Below are 22,507 nucleotides of genomic sequence, written 5' to 3'. Positions count from 1 at the left end.
TTACACCCCCAGCCTTTCTGTCAGTAATCCTGCAGAATCCCTGCTGGCCATCTCTTGGCTGACTCATGGCATACTAACTGCTGTCCACATCCTTCCAGTCTGGCTTTAGGGTGGTCACTGTCAGCAAGCATTTTGTGCATTCTCTTAGGCAAGCTGTGAAACCTGTTTTGAAGAATCAGTCAAAAGAACATTGAAACACAATCAATTACCACAACTGGCAATCAGTAACAGCATGGAGACCTCAGCAAAGCTTCAATTTCAGACAATGTCAAAACAGTGGTATCTGCAAGGCTAAGAGTTCAGAAAGCAGCTGTCCCCAAAAGCACAGTTCATAACAAGGAGAAAAAGGAGGCACTCCTCCTCTTCCTTCCCCTCTGCAAGCTTCTGCTGCTAACATGAAGCTCACCTGATCACACTTCAAACTACAACTGAGAAACAGGCAGGGAGACTGAACTGTCACAGGTAACCACGTAAGAGTGGTTGAAAGGAAAGGGATTGTGACTGAAAGCAGAGGCAGTAAAATGGAAGTGCAGCAGAGGATGAGGAGGGAGTGAAAGGATGGAGAATATGGAAGGTAAATGCCTGCTGACTTTTAACAGTTCAGCTGTCTCATGAAAACACAGGTATAATATGATTCCTACAGTATGTTTCACTGCATCTTAGGTATGCTAATTCCAGAACCTGTGGCAGTTTTAGACCACAGATATGATCTGAAGCCCAGACATTTATCAATATTCAAAAATATTTCCTTTATTAATTTGTTTGCACATAAAATTTAAAAGGTGAACAGAATCACTTTTGCATTTTTTCACAGTTTTCTACAAACATTTTTCCTTCCATGCCTGTTAAATTTGACTTTTTTTGCAGTAAGCAGTGGCAAATGTAAATTTCCTGTGGTGTTTGTTTTCTTGATAGCTACTTCCTCCCTAAGCTATCAGATAATTTGACTTAAGACACCATCAGAGGCCAAGGCTATCTACCCTCTTGAAGTAAATGCCTTCAATTCTGCCTTACCTGTGACCTGATATCTGCAAAGAAACCAGAGAAATAAATTTTTAGGGCTGGCAAAAAAAACCTGCATATTGAACATTCCCTGTTTTCCTTCTCCCTAACTTATATCTGCATTGCTTGTTTCTCTTCATCTTCTTTCTAACATCTCCCCTTCTTTATGTTTCAACCTACTGAAACATTGGCATAAAATAAAATTTGCTTAGTTCCCAGCATTTTCTTCAACCTATCTTCAACCTACATTTATACATATGTAAACTTGATTTTTCCCTGTTGGGCCTTTGTAATCTTTTGGTTTTGTTGTTTGTAGGAGAAGCAACCCTTTCTGTGTACGGTAAAGCTAATGAAAGCATGAAATATTCATATTGCATCCCTAATTGTATAATAAAGTGGAACATGTGCTGTTATAGTTGAAAACCTCCAGTCTAATTAGAAGTAGCCTAATAAATGCTTAAGTGAAACATAAAATGTTTAGTGCTACTCAACTAAATCTCTTTCCTCATTCAGTTGTATTTAAAATGACAGTAATAAGATAATTTAAAATAATATAAAACATATGGACAAATATATATTCCTATTGTAAATATCTAAATATTAACTAAGGGGTTACTTCAGGGTTTCATAATCAAAAATTGTCTTGTTCCCTTATTACCTCTACTACATATTTGCAACTTTTTATTTTTCTTCACTTTTTTTTATGCGCTACTGTTTAATTTATCATCAGCTAGTATAATTTTATGTATTGTGGGAACATAATATACAGTTGCAAAGTCTATTTCAGTTTTTAATTTACTCTGTAGCCCTGGAAAAATAATCCCAAATTTATCCTTTAAATCTATCAAACAAGCAATTGTCTAATAAAGAAATCTGTAACACCATAATCTTCTCCTTTTCTTTTTCAAAAATCTCTATTGAAAAATCATTATCTGGTTTCCAGGAAATATTTCTTCTGTAATAGATAGGAAGACAAGGAGCAAAGTGACAGTTTCTGAGGAAGAGCCAGCAGTGCGAAACTAAAAAAATTCTCATCCATTTTCTCAAAGGTTACACATGGTTTCAGATGAAGAAAAACCTTTTGTACAATGCAAAGATGCTTCTAAATTTTAAATATCATAACTAGAAAGATGAAGGAAAATGTTTTACTATCCAAAACACCTCCAAACAAAATAAATAGAATACATTTATTCCCGCATTGACTAATGTAACCACTACTGGAGCAACAATTGGATAAAAATGTGCCCTTTGGACAGGGTTTTCTACAATTGTCTATTACATTGATAATTTTCTCTTTCTCAGAATTTCCTGATGTCAACCCCTGAGACACAATTTCAAACAAAATTAATCTGATGTAACAGAGAATAATGTTACTTTCTCTCATTGCACTGCTTCAGTGTAAGTGCTTCATATATACACAAGCTAATTGCCTCCTTTTCTTATTATTAAAACCAACAATAATGCTGATATTAAGACATGATAAAGGTAGTGTTTTATTTGCTGTCATTACAGGGACTGCTTTTGCCACATTATTAAGTTTTTATGTGCGATTGTAACAAGTTAAATATTAGCACCCTTTGGAAGTGTTGGTGTTTCCCTTTCCTTATTTATGCAATCAGAGTAAATTGATTGACATTTAATATTGTTAATTTACTGACATTTCTTTCAAATTTGTTGCCCTTTTCATGCACTGTGGACAAGTGTATTTCATTGTTGAATTATTTATTCAAAATCAGGAGTTGTTTGACATGAAAACAGTGTGCCACCTTATCTAAGTGAACAAAGAACAGATTGATGAGGAAGTACATTTACGTAATGAACATCTAATCTATATCATTGTGAAATGCTTCAGGATTATTTTATCTAAAAATCACAGTGAGCATGACACAATTTTTTTTATTGCTTTAAAATGTGGGTTAAATTATGTGTCACTTGCAGATTATACTGAAAAAAAATACTGATTTTCTCTCTCTAGAATCTCCTCAAGGTGCTTTCCCTTCTTCCTCTTTGTAATACAGAATGTATACACTTATTAGATTTGAAGCTGTATGTACCATAGGTAAGCACTGAATTCGACTACAGGATAAAGTTCTGAATTCACTACACACAAAATCCTCTAGGGGACAATTGCTTTATATTAACAGAGGTCATGTTTTACTGAAGTACCATTTCAGTTATTTTCAGAATCAATAATTTTTTTTAGGTATTTCTACTCTATGTAGTATTAAATTTTGTACATGTATACAATTTTGATGTCCTATAACAAGTAAAAAAATATTATAAAAAGAATCTACTACACAATAATCAAGTTGGAGACACTAGGAGAGTTCTACTGACAGCCAAAACTAATATTCCTGTTGCAATTCAAATTAAGACCAACTTCAGTGGCAGGTTTAATCAGATTAGTAGGTCATGAATGAATGATATGACAAAGGGCCTTAGATCTTTAATTGTTTAAAGGATCCCTAGTCCATTTGAAGCTAATGTTTACTGTAGAGGAGCAGGAAGATTATGAAACAATATCAAAACGTATTTAAAATGTAGCCCGGAATTTACTGTATACTTCTCTAAGTCCTATGTGCAGACAAGTCTATGGGTCTCTCAGAAGCCAGGAAGACTTCCCAGCTTTGTGTTGTCACCAAACTTGCTGAGGAGGCTCTCTAAGCATTCATCCAAGGCTACTGATGAATAACAATAGTGTGCCCAGTATTGAGTATTGGGAGACACTACCAGTGTCAGGCCTGCTACCAGACCCTGTGCCACTGATTACAGCTCTCTGGGATCTGCTGGTCAACCAGTTCTCAATCCATCTCACTGTCCACTCACCCAGTCCACACTTCCTGAGTCTGTGTGTGGTGATGTGAGATTCGCTTTCTCCCAGTCACCTCTCCTAATTGCCACAACCATTCAAAGACCACTGGGAGTGACCTTGCTATGGTGTTCACCAACTCTCTTAGCATTCATGGATGCATCAGGGCCCATGGACTTGTGGATGTCAAGTTTGCTTAGGTATTCTCTAATCCAATCCTCCCTGAAAAAGGGAAAATCTTTATTTCAACATTCCTTTACCCTGGTCTCCTGAGTCAGAGATTTCTGAGAGCTGGCTTTGTTGCTGTGCAACCATTCAGAACGACCTCAAGAGGTTGGAGAGATAGACTACTGCTTTTCTTGTTCTAAAGTTCATCTGTTTTTCAAAAATTCACTCGTTTTTAAGTGTCTCCCAGCTTTTTGCCATGAGTAGCATACTCTTACTCTTGAAGAACTGACAGCTACAATCACACGGCGCTCCACATCTATCTATATATGAATGCACGCACATATACCCCAAACCTATTATCTCACCATATTGTTTTGGGAAAAGTACTATCTAGAAACTGATTCCTTCAGAAAGCTGTCTCCTTTTCATTATTCACTGTAGGAATATATATGCTTTTCTCATCAATCTAACTGTCTTTGCTTTATCCAAAAGAATTCAGTGAGATTGCAACTCACCTTGTTTCAGTTAACATGAACTGTTTGTTCCTTCCCTTCACAGTAGTATGTTTGCAATTAGTCTAGCAGTGCCTAAAGAAGCACATAAGTAGAGGATAATCACAGCCAGATCTTCTGTCTAGCAATGTTCTACCTATCAGTACAAATTTTGCAGCAAAATGAAACACATATAATATAAATGATAACTATAATTTGTTAATCCCAAATAAATCCATTTTTCTAGGGATGAATCAGTAAAATACAGTGAGGTTGTGTATTTTCATATGACATTTGCCCAGCCACTGACTGGGCATAAATTTTGTTTTAAAGAGAAGTTTCTGAATAACTGGTAACCATCTAATATGAACTTAGCATGCAGTTAATAAATTATTATTTTAAAGATATGACTACAGACTCTGACAAATAACTTTATCATTTGTAGTCATAGGTAGCAAGTTAATATAATACATTTTACTGTGGTGTTCATAATCATCCATGGCACATAACATATGCACCTGTAACACACTTGAATCTTTCATTAAAAATTAATGAATCCTAAATAAATTGTGTGTAAATTTACCTTTAGTGTAAGGTACAATCCTGAGGCTGATGATAACCATAAAGAATCGATTGTGAATCCTTCAACATATTTTCCTCTGTTAATCCAAATTTTCTATTAAGAAAAGATTATTTAATTGCAAGTTAGGTAAAACAATTGTAAGCCTTTATTATTACAACAATGTCTCCTTCAGGACTTGAAGATAATGATGATATCCCATTTGCAGCCAGCTGCTTCCCTGAGATTGCTGTGGTAGAAAATGTGCTTCTTTATGCAAGTGAACATTATATGCATTTATATACATATATAGCAGTCTGGAAATGCCATACTGAGCTTAAATATCTGAATATCAATGTTTAGTAATCACAGTTACATATTTTTCTCATTTATCCAGTAAAAGCATAGTGAATCAGATTGCTATGATTGAAGATGCTTCATTAAAAAAGGCTTCATGGTTCCTTATCAAAGTTCTATGTTTCTTGTCAAAAAAATTAATTATGGGTACCTTAAAGAGTTTATTTCCTTCTTTCTGTGAATGGTATCACCAGCCTTGATGAACTGACTGTCCTGCAGACTCAGTTTCTGATGCCTGATTTTTCAGGTCCACCTGCCGCCTCTCACAACAAATCCATTTTAAGAAATGAGGCAACTCAGTGTCACCTACCTGCTTCATATTAAACCAGGATTCAGGATCTTTTCTCTTTTCCAACAAAGGCCAACCTAGAACTCATTTTTCCTAACATTCTTGTGTACCTAAATTACAAAAACTTTCTCTGGTTCTTTTTACACACCGTCCTATATCAGAAAAGAATAACGGTATTCATCCAGAATCACCCTCAAGGCTTTTACCATGGTTATAGAAACCAGCTGTTCATCTCTGGAGGCAAGCATACTTATTTATTTAAAAGGTATCTAGATTGCAGAAGAGTCAGAAAGGCTGTTATAGCTGATCAAATAAAGTGAAAATTATTTGTTGAATAATTTATTTGACAAATATGGACAAAATCTGCCCAATACATTGTTCATCAAATAGTGCTTGCACAACTAAATTGAAGAAAACAACCCTTAACAGCCATATGCCAACATATATAAAAATCTGTTTCTGGGTTATATTGAAAAGAATTTAAAATAATTTCTGTGAAGGGACCAAGGGACAGGTTCACATAATTTAGGCATTTAAGTTTATGGGTGCTGTAATGAACTTCTCTCTCAAAACCTTTAGGTAGAGAAAGTCCATAAATATCCTATCTGTCATCACTATACCCCCTAAACAACTAGCCACCCTCCACATTTTTCCAGAATTAATTTATTTTTATCAGATCTAACCAGTTTTGTATATATTTCACATTTAGGATCCACAGACAAGGCTTCCCATGCTTATTCATGTTGATGACCCTGTTCTTAGTACATAATTATGAATTCCTCTAGGGACAGAGTCCAAATATCTTGAGGACCTTTGCTTTTATTCAAAACTCAGCAGAAGGAAATGTGACCTCACTCACACAATAACTTATGCTTTAAGGGTACAAGAGAGAATTTTTTTTCTTTCTGGGGAACTAAAGCACTTATATCTTAGTTCCCAGGAGAGCGCCTTTAACTACTCTTGACTTTGCTAGATTGAGAACAAAACAAATGACAGCAAAATAACACAATCATTAGAATCCCTCCTTAGTCTTAGTTTTTGTCATGATGCATAGGCTGAAAAACTACCCTACAGGAGTTCAGACAAGGCCAGATGATGTGATCTGAGAAAGAAGCAGAAAGCAGTGTGACATGACTGTGATGTAGAAATGCAAGCAGTAGGCACTTATGCTTGCATCTCTCTCTTCTTTCCTTCAACACTGTTATCCTTCCTCAGAAGTAAATCTATAACTGGTTAAGGTTGCTTTGCCAAAACAGATAAAACCAGCCTAGTTTTTCACTGTGGTGAAATTACATAGTTTCAGTTGACAATTCATATGGAAATCTTAAAGTTGCAGCTGAAAAACCTGTGTGCACAATGTTTGTTAACAGTGAACTAGATGTCTCAGGTTATCTCATGAAGGGAACATTAAAAGCTATGAGTTTTTTTCATCCAAAAGTCCATTAATAACACTAAAAAATATTAATCCTGTTTTTACAGTTCATTGCTTCAGGTAGGGATAGCTATTCTTTCCCAGCTTGGCCATGAGGGACACCTTGAAAATCACAAGGAAAGACAAACTTAAGTTTCCTTCTGTGGTTCATGTGGCTTTTTCTGGGGAGCACTTTGTAGAACATAATCTTGTCTTGGATTTCTTTAGGTGACACATATGGGAGTGTCAGGCAACACTGTACCTTTTTGTGATCTCTGGTTCCTCGATCTTTGGGAAGTAAAAAGTTTTTTTTGTAGCTGAGGTACATAATTATGTAGTTAAGAACAGGAAAACAAGATGAATTCATAAACTATCTGTCTTCTACATCCATCTTATTTTGAAAGAGTGATTTACCTTTGTTTCAAACAGTATGCCACCAGTTAAATTTCTTCCCTTTTCCCATGGGTTGAGATACGCGTACAACAACTTCACAGGGTTCTTTCAAGGCCTATGTAGTGTAAATTGTTGCATGTAAAAAGAATTCAGATTAATATCTCAGAATTTTTAAAGGAATAAATGACATAATGTGTTACATTCAGCACAGGGCTCTTTTACCACAAGCAGTGTATGAAAGAGAGGAAGGAGCCCAGGAGCTGCCTACCTCATAGCAAACATCTGTACAGTCATCAGGAGGGAGAGCTTGCCATAAATATGGACACATCTGGTAGCAGATTTTCTTATAAAGGAATATATATCAGGCAATGACAGATCACTTGCTGAAAGTAACCTCCTGAGCAATGTTTGGCTTCTCAACAGCTGTGTTTAGTTGAGGATTCCAGCTGAAGATAGCAACATTTGCAGACACTAAAGGCAGAAAGCTGGGATTAAATGATTAATAACTTTCTTTTATTACTCAGCTAGATGATTCATATTAATTGCACTGAAGCAGATTTGCATACAGTCTAGGTTTACGCAATGATTTGATATAGGTACATTAAGTATTTACTTTAAGGGAGGATTGCAGGAAATGTAGATGTGTATTCTCTCCTTTCTTTTCCTCCGCCTATCATATTCTGTCCAGCTTTCCACACACATGTTGTATTTTTCAGTCCAATTTCCTCTCTTTCTAAGCTTGTATGAATGTTTAGAAAATACGCACTTCCACAATAAGATCTCAGAAGCTCTAGCATCTGCTGCATTTCTAGTAACCATTCACTTCAATATCTAATGTGACATAGATCAAGGGAAAGAGAAAGGCAGATAATGTACATTTTTCATTTTCAGTAATTAATCCATTGAATTTGTTCAAATAAAATATTTGCATTTCTTTCATTATGCTGCAAACTCCTAGAACCATGCATGAAATATTAAAATATGGAAGGACAGCTATAAAAAGTGAAATGCATATAAACACTTAAAAAAGACCCTATTGCTCAGTCAAAAAGCCCAAACTAACAAAAAACTACAAAGACACTTTTAAAGAAACACCAGAATAAAATCCTTGTCTTACTCTTACTTTAGCCAAACAGAACTTTCTGCTCTGGACACAAGACTGAAGATAACCCCATTATTTTGAGCACTGGTAAAAGCAGGGGGTTTTTTTTGGTTTAGTTTTTTGTTCTGTTCTGTTTTGTTTTGTTTTGTTTTTAATTTATGTTCAGTGAAAAGAGTAATGTGCTTAATTGCTATCCATAGTTGAAGTTTTTACTACTCAGAATCAGATGTTTTGTCTACAGAAGAGATAATTGCATTTCAAATATCTTATCACACCAGTTAGACTTACACTCTTCACCTTACAGTCTTGAATACTTTTTGATGTGAGACTACCACTCTGATGTACCAAAACTGAGTCCCAGATAAAGGTTCTCCTGTGGTTTTGCTCTGTCTGGTATGATTTTTACTCTAGGAAAAAAGAAGTCTGACTGGCCTTTATCTGTGTCTGCATGGTAAATTGTGGGTAGTTGAAAAACAGTCAGTGTGACAAAGGCCATCACAGCTTCAATGTATTGCTCATCCTGAAATAACATCTCCTGAGAAGAACCAGAAATACCTGCTTATGTGGCTGCAGTAAAACAGCCATGTGAATTTTGGATTGATGTCACACTCCCCAGGTCCTGCTGGCTCAGAGGTTGCATGAAATCTGTCTGCCTGCAATGTTCCATGCAGATGTGCATTCTGATTGACTTTTTCCTTACACTAACTTCAGTGCAATTTCCTCAATCACAGGCTTCAGTGGGCTGAAGCTTTCAGAGTATCTTGTTACCTTTTGTTTCTAATTCCTCTAAAGTCTGATTATAGTCTCAGCTCTTCTGCCATACCAGGGATTTGTCTACTGCTGTTTTATCACTTTTAATTCCAACCTAAATATTATTAAAGAAATGCAGTACATTTCAGTTGTGGGACTCCTTATGTGGCATATGTAGACTCCATATGTATCTTTAAAATGGTTTGTTTTGACTAAAATATGTGTGTTCACACGACTATCACATACCTATAAAGCACAGCTCTTTAGCATGTCTACATCTTGCCATCTTTCCTGAGCCACCAATGCAAACTGTGGAAGTGATTCAGGACGCGGGATAGGAAGCTGTCTCTTGCAGACTCCTCATACCTAGCAAGAGAACTACAAATAGAATTCTCTTTTTTCAGTAACTGAAGCACTCCAACATTATTCATTTCCTTGGGGCTTAAGTTCTGTTTTCAAATTTCCAAAGTTCTCTTTTTCCTTAATCACTGCCATGTCTCTCACTTTCAGCAGACACATACATGCAAGGCATTTAATAAAATGGCAGGTCTCTTTAAGTGATGATGTGTCATATTTTGGTTTCAGTCTCTTTCATTTCATGGTCTTGTAGCAGAGAGGAAATAAAAAAAAACCCTGCATCTATTACTAATATCTTAACAAGTTATGCGAGTTATCTTTTAATTATGCTAAGCTTATGCAATGTGATCTAGTTTATAACAGTATAAGTACTTTTCTTTTAGATTTAGTCTTGATTAACAAAATCTGTAACAAAAAAAAGCATCAAGATATTTCAAAATAGCAAAATCTAATCAATAACAGTATAGAGACTTTACTTGTGCTAATATATGTAGTCCTTTATTTCAAGTTATTTAATATTTTGGTGACATGAAAGTGTTTGGACTCCATAATTTCTCCTGTAAATAGGAAATGAATGTAAAGTCATTAATTTTATAATTCATTTAAACATACAACATAAGCAGGTCTCTGCTAAATCAAGCACCCTGATTAAAAAAAATGCATCTTACATTTACTCAGGAATTAATTTTCCAGATTCTGCCAGAGAAGTTCAAAAAGTCATGTTGCCATCAAGCACTTCCATACCTTTATCTATGGCTATAGAGAAGAATGTGACATATTGGGTTCCAGATTGTGCTATTCCTGTGTACCTTATTCTGACTGACACAAAAATTACCTGTTACATTGTGTGGTCTGGCCTGCCTTTCCTTTCTTTGAAAACCAAGGAATTGGTATTAGAATTGCCTTATTTCTAGGTCTTTCCCTGATGTAGAACTGACCTGTTATTTGCTGTTGCAACATATATGCCATCTATGTTTTCATTTCCTTCCTGATAATTTATGTATAACTTTGGAATTCATTATGCATTTTTTACCACAGACACTGATTTCTACCACTTTAGTTTTAAGGTTTGTGCAGTGATATTTGCAAGGCAATTTTTTATATTAGAAATTAAAGCATTAACAGATTTAATTGCTGGAGCTACATCTGTAGAGTGGAGCCTTTGTTTCTGGAAAATTGATGTTTTAATAGGTTGGCATTATTGTAATGACCAAAGACTACAAGCTGAAGTAACAGTAATTCTTTAAGTAGGTATAATTGGAAACAACATTACAGATACACAATTATTCTTTAAATTTTACTAAAATATTTTCAAGTCTTACACTTAGTTCATAGTTTTTATAAAAACTCACAGTTTCCCATGTGACAGTAGGAAGTTGATCTTCTGAAGCTTGCATGTGTGGTTTTTACCAGTAGAAAATGTAAATGTAAACCATTGCTTTTCACAGGATTTGTACACCTTTCAATCTGAATAACATAACTTAAGAGCTAACTACTTAGACCAGAGTCAATAAAAAAGTTGCATCCATCCCTTCTCTGTACTCTGCATTTCCAGGTTATCAGACATTAAAAGGAAGGATTCTTCTAGATCAGAGATGCTTAGTTAAGAGAACAAACTCCTTTCATGAACATTACAAACGAGTCCAATAGGTGTTTTTTTTCTAAACTGTTAAAAAAAAAAGCAGAATATGCACAGGACAGATTAAGGCCAGTAGTTGTCCTCATAGGAGAAGGGATCAGTAGGAAGAGTCCTTAAAAACAGGTGATTATTTAGGAAAAAGAATTTCAAGAACATCATAAGATGGTGGGGTTTTTGTGTGTTTATATGTGTAAGAAAAGATACATGTTTTAGAGGAAAGATAAATCTAAAAGGCAAAAAAGCGCAAAACCACTCTTTTTTTGTAGGCCAAGGAACGTCAGGAAGCTTCCCTGAATTGATCTCTGTGACCTGGGTTTTATAAAAGTGGTTGGTCAGTCCAGTGAGCTTAAATGAGTGCATAAAGAAGTGACATTTGCAAAGACCTTCTCAAATATTCCCTGCTGACAAAGTGGAATATTGGTAAAGCAAAGGAATGTTGCAAATAGAAGGAATAAGCAAAGGAACTTGACTAAAGTAAAGGAGTCTTTTTGCATAATTTTAACACACCAATGGACATTGTAATATTTCTTGAGGGAGGGAGGTTCATTCAGGACAATTTAGCAGCATTTAGTTCCTTCGATGTATTTAGTGGCATACTTATGCAATCAATTTCTTCCCTGGTAAAGCCCTTCCCTCCTCTCTGACACCAGGACAATCTTGCATAGAATAACTGTCCTGATTTCAGCTGGGATAGAGCTCATTTTCTTCTTAATAACTGGTACAGAGCTGTGTTTTGGATTCAGCATTAGGTTAATGTTGATAACACATTGATGTTTTGGCAGTTATTGAGTAGTGCTGATAATAAGTCAAGGCGATTCAGTGTCCCATGCCCTGCTGGTGAGGAGTTGCACAGGAAGCTGGGAGGGAGCATGGCCAAAGGGACGTTCCACACCACAGAACACCATGCTCAGTATATAAACTGCAGGAGCAATTGTACTGTACATCGCTCCTTGCTCTCAGGTTTTATTCCCATCTCTCTCTTTTTCATTGCAATTATTATTATTGCTATTATTATCATTATTATTATCAGTTTTATTACCATTATTAGCATATATTTTAAACTTTAATTTTAAAACTTTTGTTATCTCAAGCCAGAAATTTACTTTTTTTTCTCCTCAGTTCTCTTTTACACTGGAGAGGACAGTAAAGAGAGAGTGAGAGGTTGCATGATGTTTCATTGTTGATTATGGTTAAACCATGACAAATTTTTGACACAATTTGACACAGTAAAACTTGTATTGGTATGGATCTTTATGGGTCAAAATCATTAAATTGCTCTTGATTTTAAAACACCTGTCAAAGAAAGCGCCAAAACCCAATTAAAATCACCCCATGTCATCCAGGTCAGTATAGAGCTGTGTAGAGTTTTCCCTGGTAATGTAGAATGATTTCTAAAAATAACTTTGCCAAGAAAGGAAATACTTTCTATAATAATTCTTAAGAGCAAAGTTGCACAAGACAGCTAAGCCAGTCACTGTGAAAAGGTCCTGCTTCTCTTCTCTTTTCACTTTCCTGGTTTTTTTTCCTTTTTTTGCTTAACCAATTTGACTCCATATAGCACTACACACTTTAATTCCAGGGTGTAAGAAGAGGAATTTAATTTTTTTTTTTACTGTTTCATGATAAATCCCCTCATCATTAAGCTCCAGAGACCATATAAGTAAAGAAGAATAATGGACTGCTGAAAGGAGAAGTGAAGATATCTGCTCTACATTTCCTGTAGCCGCACCCTAACTATGTCTGTGGATATCACCAATGTCTACTGGCAGTGCTATGTGGACCTGACACCTTGTATGTAATAAACCTTGGAACCCACTTAACTGAAAAATCAATTATAAACATCTCTACTCCGCACCACATCACACATCCTCTAAAACATCTGGATATCAGCAATGTCATCCTTCTATATTCTTCCTTTTAGTCAGAAAGAAGGTCTGATCCCCTCTTTGTACCATTTACTTTGATGAAAAAGAAGAAGATATATTCTTCATTGTGTGATCTCATCCTGTTAGTCACAGGCATCTTTCCAACCCCTCCTTAAGGATACACCACTAAAATAATTAGCCATATCAAGGAACAGAGAGGTGGTACTATGGCAGGTGATTACTAAGTCAGAAAAGTGCAGTCCTCAGTTGAGAAAATGGTAAGGTGGAGCAGAGTGAAGAACTTTGGCATATATTTTCAAAACTTTTCCATGAATTGTCTTTGCAATTACAGTAAACATCACTTTGAAATTCATTTGTGCAAACCAATGTTGCATTTTTTCCCTGTAGTCTGATAGAACCACCTAGAACTTGATCTGGCTCTCATGCGAAACCATGATTAAGTTTAACTGGTGATGGAAATTGATTATAGATTTTGTCTTAATGCTGACACATCCAATTGCTTTTAGAAGAGACAGACTTTACAGACCCCTGATCTTGAGTCTATGTATACAGATGGTGAGAAATAAGGATATAAGAGAATCTTAGTCTTATAAGAGGATTAAAAGTTAAAACTGACAAGGACCTATGGGTGGCCACAGACATTGAAGAAGATGGAAGAGAGGAAAGAAAATATACTCCAAGGGTGTGGTTCCATCACTGTATTAAGGAGCTATAAAACTGGGCTGCTGCGACAAACAGTGTTCCTCCTCCCTTCCTGAGATCCTGCACTTGTCAGATCAGCTCTCTGACTCAGGTGAAAAACAAGGGATTAATTTATCTGCAGTCAGCTCTCTGCCACTTTGACTCACTGAGAAGCCTCACAAACCCAGTACTGATGCAAGTGATGATTGTGAAAACTACCCTAAGGGAGTATGATGGAGTTTCAGAAGATCAGAAACTCTTAACATTATTGTCAAGATTAATGCAAACAAATAGTGTGTTCCTCCTTTCAGGAAGTGACTGGTTTGTTTCTCTGAGGCTTATAGTCTCATCTAATTAATTGTAGTGATTTTAACTTCTCTCCATTTTGAAAAATCTACATTGTGATTTGTTTTAATAGCTATTTCATAAACCATACTTAAAACAATTTCAAGGATTTTGTTATGCTTTCTCACCTGCCACTCATAGTTTAGCACTTCTGAATAATTGGCAGAAGACACTTGATGAAAAATATGAGATATTTATTCACACCATCACCTTTCTTTATTAAGCCCTGGAATCTGTGGTACACCAGAATTTGCCTCGGTTGGCAAGTGTCACTAATAGTGGCAGGCCACAGAACAATTTTGCCAGCCTAGAGGAATCATGTACAGGGGAAAGGTGCCATACGTGTTCCTATGCTACTGACCTTCACAGAGCCAGCATAATACCTTTGAAAACCATTGAAGCTTCCCAATTTATCAATGCCCACGAACTGAAACAACACAAAAATTCCTCAATGGCCAATTTAAATTAAAAATAGTCTATAATTACATTAATTAGCAATTTTGACCAGACTTCTGGAAGCTTTAATTAACTATGTATGTCAATAGGTGCAATGAGCTATGAGGGATGTCAATGACTTGCCCAGTTAAAGAATACTTTATATGTTTGCCTATTTTTCCTTTGTTAGTTTGACCTCCCTCTTCACTCTGTCCTGCACAAAAAATCTGTGGTGAAAAGACTTTGATAAAAGCATTTGATATCAGCTAAATTATCTTAATAATAACTTATTTATGTGAGGAAATAGAATAAATCAATCCTAAAGCCCCAGGGTAATGACAAAGGAAGTAGACTGAATAAATTTCCCAGGTAACTAGGAGTTGTAGAAGATGGTGTCTCAAGACCACCATCATAGCAATTGGGCAAATTCATGAAGCAGAAGATGTCAAGCTACTGTCTTCAAAACTGAAGAGATATTGCTCTATGTAATATGCTACCAGACTTGTAAATTAGCTTCTTACAAGAACTTTGCTTTTCTCTTACATGTCTTTATTCAAGAAAATCTTCAGCTTTCTTCTGTCTGAGACTATGAAGAGGTTTTAAGTATGGCTAAATATTTAGGGTTGACATAAGAGTTTCACTGCTGTTGTAACTTGAAAAACCAACAGGATCAGATTCCAGAGCTGCACTCATGAGTCCGTTCTGTTGCTAATTTGTCTGAAATTTTTTCATCTCTGATCATTTTGATCTGTCAATGTCTTAAATCTTGAGGCACTCAGATCAGTAGGGACACTCCAAGTTCTATGTGCTTATATAGGTACAGTCACTTCTGGCATTTCCAACTTCCTTTATTTTGGCCATAGCATACAGCAGAAACTCAAACCAATCTTAAGAGCACTTAAATGCACTTCCTTGGCCACTGTGCCCCCAGACTTTCTACTACTTTTTTGTTTTCCCCTCTAAGTGTACCTCAGTGTTTTTTCTCTCAGTCGCAAATAATCTGTGACCTGGAAAGAGTATAGAGATAAGTGTACCTCAGTGTTTTTTCTCTCAGTCACAAATAATCTGTGACCTGGAAAGAGTATAGAGACTTTTAGTTTTTAATATGAAGATGAGTAGATTTAGTTCATCATTATAGAAACAAACAGCTCTTTAACACAGTCTAACTAGAGAATTTGTTATTTCATAGTTATGTAGTTCTGACAAATTCAAAAAAGAAGAACAAGAAGCTTCAGTACAGCTTAAGAGTAGCTCCAATGCTGCTCTGTTCATTAACATAGAGCGATGCCAAAAAACTGGCATCTCAAGGCAGTATTATCCTTCCAAGTGCATAACTATAGAGCAACAGTATGCAAATAATAAAAGAAAAATAAGTTTGTTATAATTAGTACAATGCTGGCTCAAATACCATTAATGAACTCTATTTGATTTGCTAATTCAACTTTCAGCATGACAAGAACTTATTTCAAATTTGGCACTGAATTCTCAGATACCTACTACTAGGTCAGAGAGAAAAAGATAAGCTTTTCTCTTCTTCCAGTGCAGCTATTTCAGGATAAGATTGGTGGACAATCTGAATGTTTTGTCCTCTTGGTTAACCCTTTCCATCCTGACTCTGTGAAGGCCTATGCTAAAGGTTTACCTTGCCTCAACATGTAACTATCCAAGTGGAAGGTTTTTAAGTAAAACATACTGATAAGAGACACCCCCTGAATGATCACACAATGTAACACCATGCAGTGATATTTGAGGCAATTCCAGATGACCCATCATGGCTTTTGGCACAGGGTAGGTCCAAAAGCAGTAGAGACTTAAAAATTTGAAGCAGTAGCTGAGCTAAATAACAGGGACTTTAATTTCTTTCAGCCTAGAAGTCCTCATCTAACCATAAACCCTTCAAAAGAAAAGAAAAAGAAATGAAATTTGTCCAGCTAAACCTATAAGAGGAATAAATCATCCGGAGTACACAAAAATAAATACAGCCTAGTTTGCTACTGATTTGTGTCTTACAATTGGCAGTGATCTGATTGGAGATGTTTTCCTGTGTGTGGACAGAACCTGTCTCTCTTCCACCCTCATATTCTGCCATATGTAACAAATGGAGAACTCACCTATTTCTTCTGTAGGAAGAAATCTACAGACTCTGTCTTTCCTTTTCTCAGCTGTCTATTTTGTTAAATATTTGGACACATCATGTTGTCTTCAAGATTCCTACAACTTTGTAAAATTTATTTAAGTCAGTTACAATTTAAAAGAATTTATTTTGTTTGGATTTTGGAGGCTTTTTAGTAGTGAGGAGGATAGAGACAGACCTTTCTTTAAGGATATATTTGAATAAGCTGCATCTTTTTAGTACTTAGGACATAGCTTTGTTTTCTAAAAAAATGTGCCTGTGCTCTGAAAGTTCATGATAGCTTTAAGATAATGAGCATGACGTCACTATATACAAGCAACTGAGTAGTCAGCAGTTCACATCCAAACATTAAGGCATATCTAAAATGCCTAATTATTGTGATAATAAGTTCAAATGTATCAGTATAGACAAATAAGCATAAGTAGACATGATAGTATATCTCATGCTGAGCTGTTCAAAGATTATTGACCTGTAACACCAGAAAAAAATTTTTACAGACTGGCATTCACACTAGAAACAAGGAAAACCAGAAATCTATTGCCAGCCAGAAAACTCATCAGAACTGAAGCAATTTAAAATTTGATAAATCTAGGATTAAATTCAGTTTTAATTTAATGTAGCAGACCTTTTGATAATACAACACAAATTAAATCCTTTGATAACTCTTAGAAGTTCTACTTTTTGGTATGAAATACATAAAGAATAAAAAATGTCTGTGACATTGAGTCATCTTAATGAAGAAGATAATTCAGCTCCATCCTTTTTTTAATTATTATTTTTGTTTGTACTCCAAGATAAAAAGCAGAAAAACGATTTAGAGAAAAACTTCGGTCAGGAATACAGGCTTAGTATCCTCTGACAGTATCCCAAAAGGCACCTGTGATTTTTTAAGCAAACCAAGCACTACCATAAAGTTTCAAAAGGCTGTGTTTAATTTTCTAAGTATCTAGAAACCCTAATATTAGGTTTATGAACATGTTCAGGGACTCTCCAGAATCTCATGGAGCCTCAGGTTGGCATTGCTGAATTCTGACACGCAAGACTTAAATACGTTTATCTGTCTTGAAGTCCTTTCAGAACTTTACACCACTGAAAATAATGGAAACTCACCAACTTTGTTGTCTGCTTACATTTATTAATGCACACAGATGGGTTTTGTTTATACTAGGATAGAATTTCTCTTGCTACAGTAGAATTTCTCTTGAGGTATTTATAAAATTTTTAAACACTGCAGGCAAGGCAGACATAGTAATGGGAAAATAATATAGTTTTCTGTTAGGTTAAACATAAATGATGAATTATTCACATGGAACAAAATGGAAACTTTTTTGCATCTTATGGCAAACCAGAAAACTAAAATGTTACTGCAAAATAATTTATTTCACCTGAATCTGACCAGTAAATCCTACTTGTATATTCTCTTTATTAAGTTAATATATCTTAATTACAAGACCAAACCCTGCCCCAAGAAACCCTTTGGTATAATCATATAATAAATTCTGAAAATTAAGTGCTTAGTTTAAAAGATATGGAAATTAAATTACTAATCTCCTATGGAAACGTAGGCTCTCACTTTCTTAAACTAACTGCTCAGGAGCCTTCCACAAAGATTAAAACGTGGATTAAAAAGATAAGGTTGATAGAGAACTTTGAAAGGTTGGAGAAAAAGGGAGATTTCATGGACCTTCCTGGCAGACTGATCTGGAGAGGTTTTGCAGATAAACCAGCCAGAGCCTACGGGTGAAACTTAATGACACATGTAAGATATACAGGGCTAGATACCATCTAGCAAAGGTCCTTACCATCAGTCACTTCAGCTTGTCCTAAAACCTACTCTCAGTTATTGCAGTTTTTACTTTCCTTTTAACCACCACTCTTTGATGTGTTTTTGGGTGATAAGGGAGACAGGCAAAGGGGATAGATAGATAGATAGATAGATAGATAGATAGATAGACAGATTATTTCTTATACTATATAAAACAAAAAAGAAAAATATGCTGCAAAGTATAAGCTGTGTCAAGACCAATAACTGAATGTCTTCAAGTACAGAAGTGTTCCCAAGGCAGACAGGTAAAGGTCTAAAGATCTGCTTCACTGTCTCTGTGTCACCTCTGTAGTCTTAGGCATGTGAGTGATCACTAAATAAAATTAATTATTTTAAATTTTTTGTTAATAAACTGTATATTTGATTAAGGAGCTCACTGAAGATGGTCGAATAGGTTAAATGATAGCAAGAGGATCATAACAAAACAGAATCATACATTATATTGACTATAACCCAGGACCACAGCAACTTGACACTAGCAAGGACTCTGAAAACAATGGTGAAACAAATAGCAACCACCAGAATCATCAAGTCACTTATCTGTGATTCCTGAAAAAAATTAGGGAATTCTATACCCACAAAAGGTGATTTAGCACCTTCATATGAAACCAGTTTATGTGACTGGTTACATATGACACTTTTGCTTCATTCTACAGTAAAACTTGTAACAAACATTCTTACTTTCTTACTGTATGAATTGAATGGATCTAAGGAAGCCTTTCAGTTATTAATAATGATGAGTAATAAGCTACAGCTTATTTTCCCAGGTCATTTACCTCTTTTATGTGGTGATGAAGAAGAAGTTTAATTTTGTCACTGTCATTACCAAGACAACAACAACAGAAGCACTGTAAGAAACTTGTCTGTATAATCAATCTGATGTCTTAATATGCTTGGGTTGGCACATTTGACTCCAGTGTATGACCTTGAAATAAAACCAAAGCTGCATTATACAGGCTTTGAATATCTCAGTCTGATTTAAAATTACACATCATAACATAGTTTTAAAAGCAAAAAAAAAATATTTAAGAAATGTTTTAATGACTAGTAAAAATAAGATAATTCAGAAAATCTGTTTAGGTAGCTAGCCCTATTACAAGATTTTAAAGTCAGTCTATGGAGTCTGATGAGATTAATCCCAGAGTAGTAAGAGAGTTGGGTGAGGTTACTGTGTGACCTTTCTCAGTTATTTCTCAATGGTATTGGAGATCTGCAGAGACCCCATTCAACTGGAATCTAGTAGATGTTTTTTGTACTTCAAAAAGGGCAAGAGAAGATCCTAGTAATTATAGGCCTACCAGTCTTATTTAGTGCCTGGTAAAATTACAGAGACAATTATTCTGTGAGGTATTGAAAAACTCATAAAAGACAATGCAGTCATCTGTCAAAGATGACATGGATATATGAAGGGAAAATCATGCCTTATTGAGTGAGTATCCTATTATGACAAAGTTACCTTCCACCTGGATGGAGGCAAGATAGTGGATGTGTTGCTGAATGTTGGGTTTTTTTCATTTTAACAAAGCTTTGACACTGTCTCTTACAGTATCCTCCAAGACAAAATGTCCAGCACACAGATAGACATATAAACACTGCAATGAGTGAACAACTGGCTGAAGGGTTGGGCTAATAGAGTTTGCAGTAAATGGAGTAATATCTAGCTAGTAGACAGCTATTAGTGGGATTCCACATGACTCAATATTAGGGGCCCTTTTATTCTCTTCAATGTTTTTGTCAATGACCTGAACAAAGAAGTTGAGTGCACACTAAGTTTGCCAATATTATAAAATTTGGACAAGCTGATGATTACCTTCAGGAGAGATCTTATGATCTAGAGCCTTGGGCAGGCACCAACCACATGAAGTTTAACAAGGACGCATACCAGATTCTGCACCTGGAACAATGTGATCCTGGATATATTCATAGAATGGGGGGACAAGGGCAGGAGTGCATAAAGGAATACAGGGGTTTTGGTTGATGGAAAACTCAATATGAGTCAACAATGTACCCTGGCAGGCAAAATGTCCAGCTATATCCTGGAGTGCATGAAGTACAGTGTAGCTAAGTAGTGGAAAGGAGTGACTGTCCCACAATACAGCCTTGGTGCAGCCTCATGTCCTGATTGCAGTTTTGAGACCCACAACGCAAGAAGGATATAGAAATATTAGAATATGTCCATGAGATAGCAACAAAGATCGTTAAAAGACTAGAGGACAAGACTCAGGAGGGGTGGCTGAGGATATTTAGTTTGTTCACCTTAGAAAAGAAGAGACTGAGATGTGACCTCATTGCTGTCTAAAATTCAGAATGAAGGTGAGTAGAGAACGAAGCGCTGATCTTTTCTCTCTGGTGTTCATTGCGGCAAGCGAGGGAATGGCTTAAAAACTGTATCATGAGGATACATCTATTCATATTGGATATTAGGAATATGCAATTTCCTGAGTAGGTGGATCATTTGGGCACAATCTGCCCAAGTAAGAGTCCATGGCCCAAAGTCTTTTGGTGTTCAAGATATGTGTGTACAATATTCTTTGATATATATTTTTACCTCTAGGTTTTTTGTGTGGAATCGCGATTTGGACTTGATCTTCTTGTGTCCCTTCAAAATCAGGATAATCTATGATTCTGTTATTCTAATGAGAGTCCACACTCTTCAGGAATTGGTCCTTAAAAATTTTTAATCGTCTGCTTTTTCTCAGCAGATTTTGTGTTCTTGGATGCTGAACTACTAGGAAAGACTATACAGATTTTCTAATTCCTCTAGGGAAGGAAATATTACTGTAAATATGCCACCCTCATAAAAGAAGGATTGAGACATCAGATAAAATACAAAATATCAAGGTCTTGATCTGGAAAGTGAGCACATTTTCTTTCTAATAGGCAGAGAGAGAAGAAAGAACAACCTCATTGTCTGGTAAAAACAGCATCAAAAATATGGAAATAGGAGAGAGATTAATCTAGTTTTCTACTCTTTCTGACAGGTAATGTGGATTTTTTTTAATTGATCAGTTTTATTTATAGGATCATTAGTTACTTACAAGGATTAAACTCTTCCCACATGATGAACAAGCATTTAATGGGACAAAGAAAGTTCATTAAAGTATCACTGGCCAGATCCCAGGAAACGATGTTGCTTATGCTCTATTATAGAATCAACATTTTTTTTAGTCAGTGATGGCAAAAACATTGAAAGTTCTTGCTCAGTTGCAGGTAACAGACACTCAAATAACACATGACTCATCTTGTCCAGGTCTACACCGGTAAAGTGCATTAAATACTTCAGCAACACGTCCGGTCAAAATTTAACTGTTAGAGAGAGACATATCATCCCTAACTTCTCTCTCAAGAGTCAGTTTCACACTCTAATGGGTGCCAGGGACTTGAAATATGAGATATACAGCACAGGAGTTCTGATATGTACTCAATTCAATACTGTAACTTTCCAGAAATTTGCTTGCAGTTTTTACTTAAGTTCAAGCCCATTTTTCATTGCTTCTTTATGTTAAATCTGTATGTTGTCATGGGTTTTACATCATTTAAATATGATTAGACTATTTCCATGTTTTATCTTGATTATTATTTAAACTTGCTAAATATTTTATCTAGGTTTTTCAGTCTTCCCCCATGTACCATTCCATCTATCTTTTTTATCAATTGTGAGACTTTTTTGCCACTTCCTTCCGATTTGTCAATCGGAAAGATAGACACCTCACCAGTGGAGAGACAGAACTAATTGTAGTGGTTTGGGTGTATATTCTAAGCAGTTACATATGAAAGCATTATTAACTTGTTGATTTATATGTGGTGATTTTTGTCAGGAAAGGATGGCACAATGGTTTAAATGCTAGCCTGGGCATCAAAAGGGTCGGACTTT

The sequence above is a fragment of the Anomalospiza imberbis genome, chromosome 5 (assembly GCF_031753505.1).
Source record: "Anomalospiza imberbis isolate Cuckoo-Finch-1a 21T00152 chromosome 5, ASM3175350v1, whole genome shotgun sequence".
Lineage (NCBI taxonomy): Eukaryota > Metazoa > Chordata > Aves > Passeriformes > Viduidae > Anomalospiza > Anomalospiza imberbis.
The sequence above is the reverse complement of the archived record's forward strand: the minus strand, read 5'-3'. Positions refer to the sequence as shown.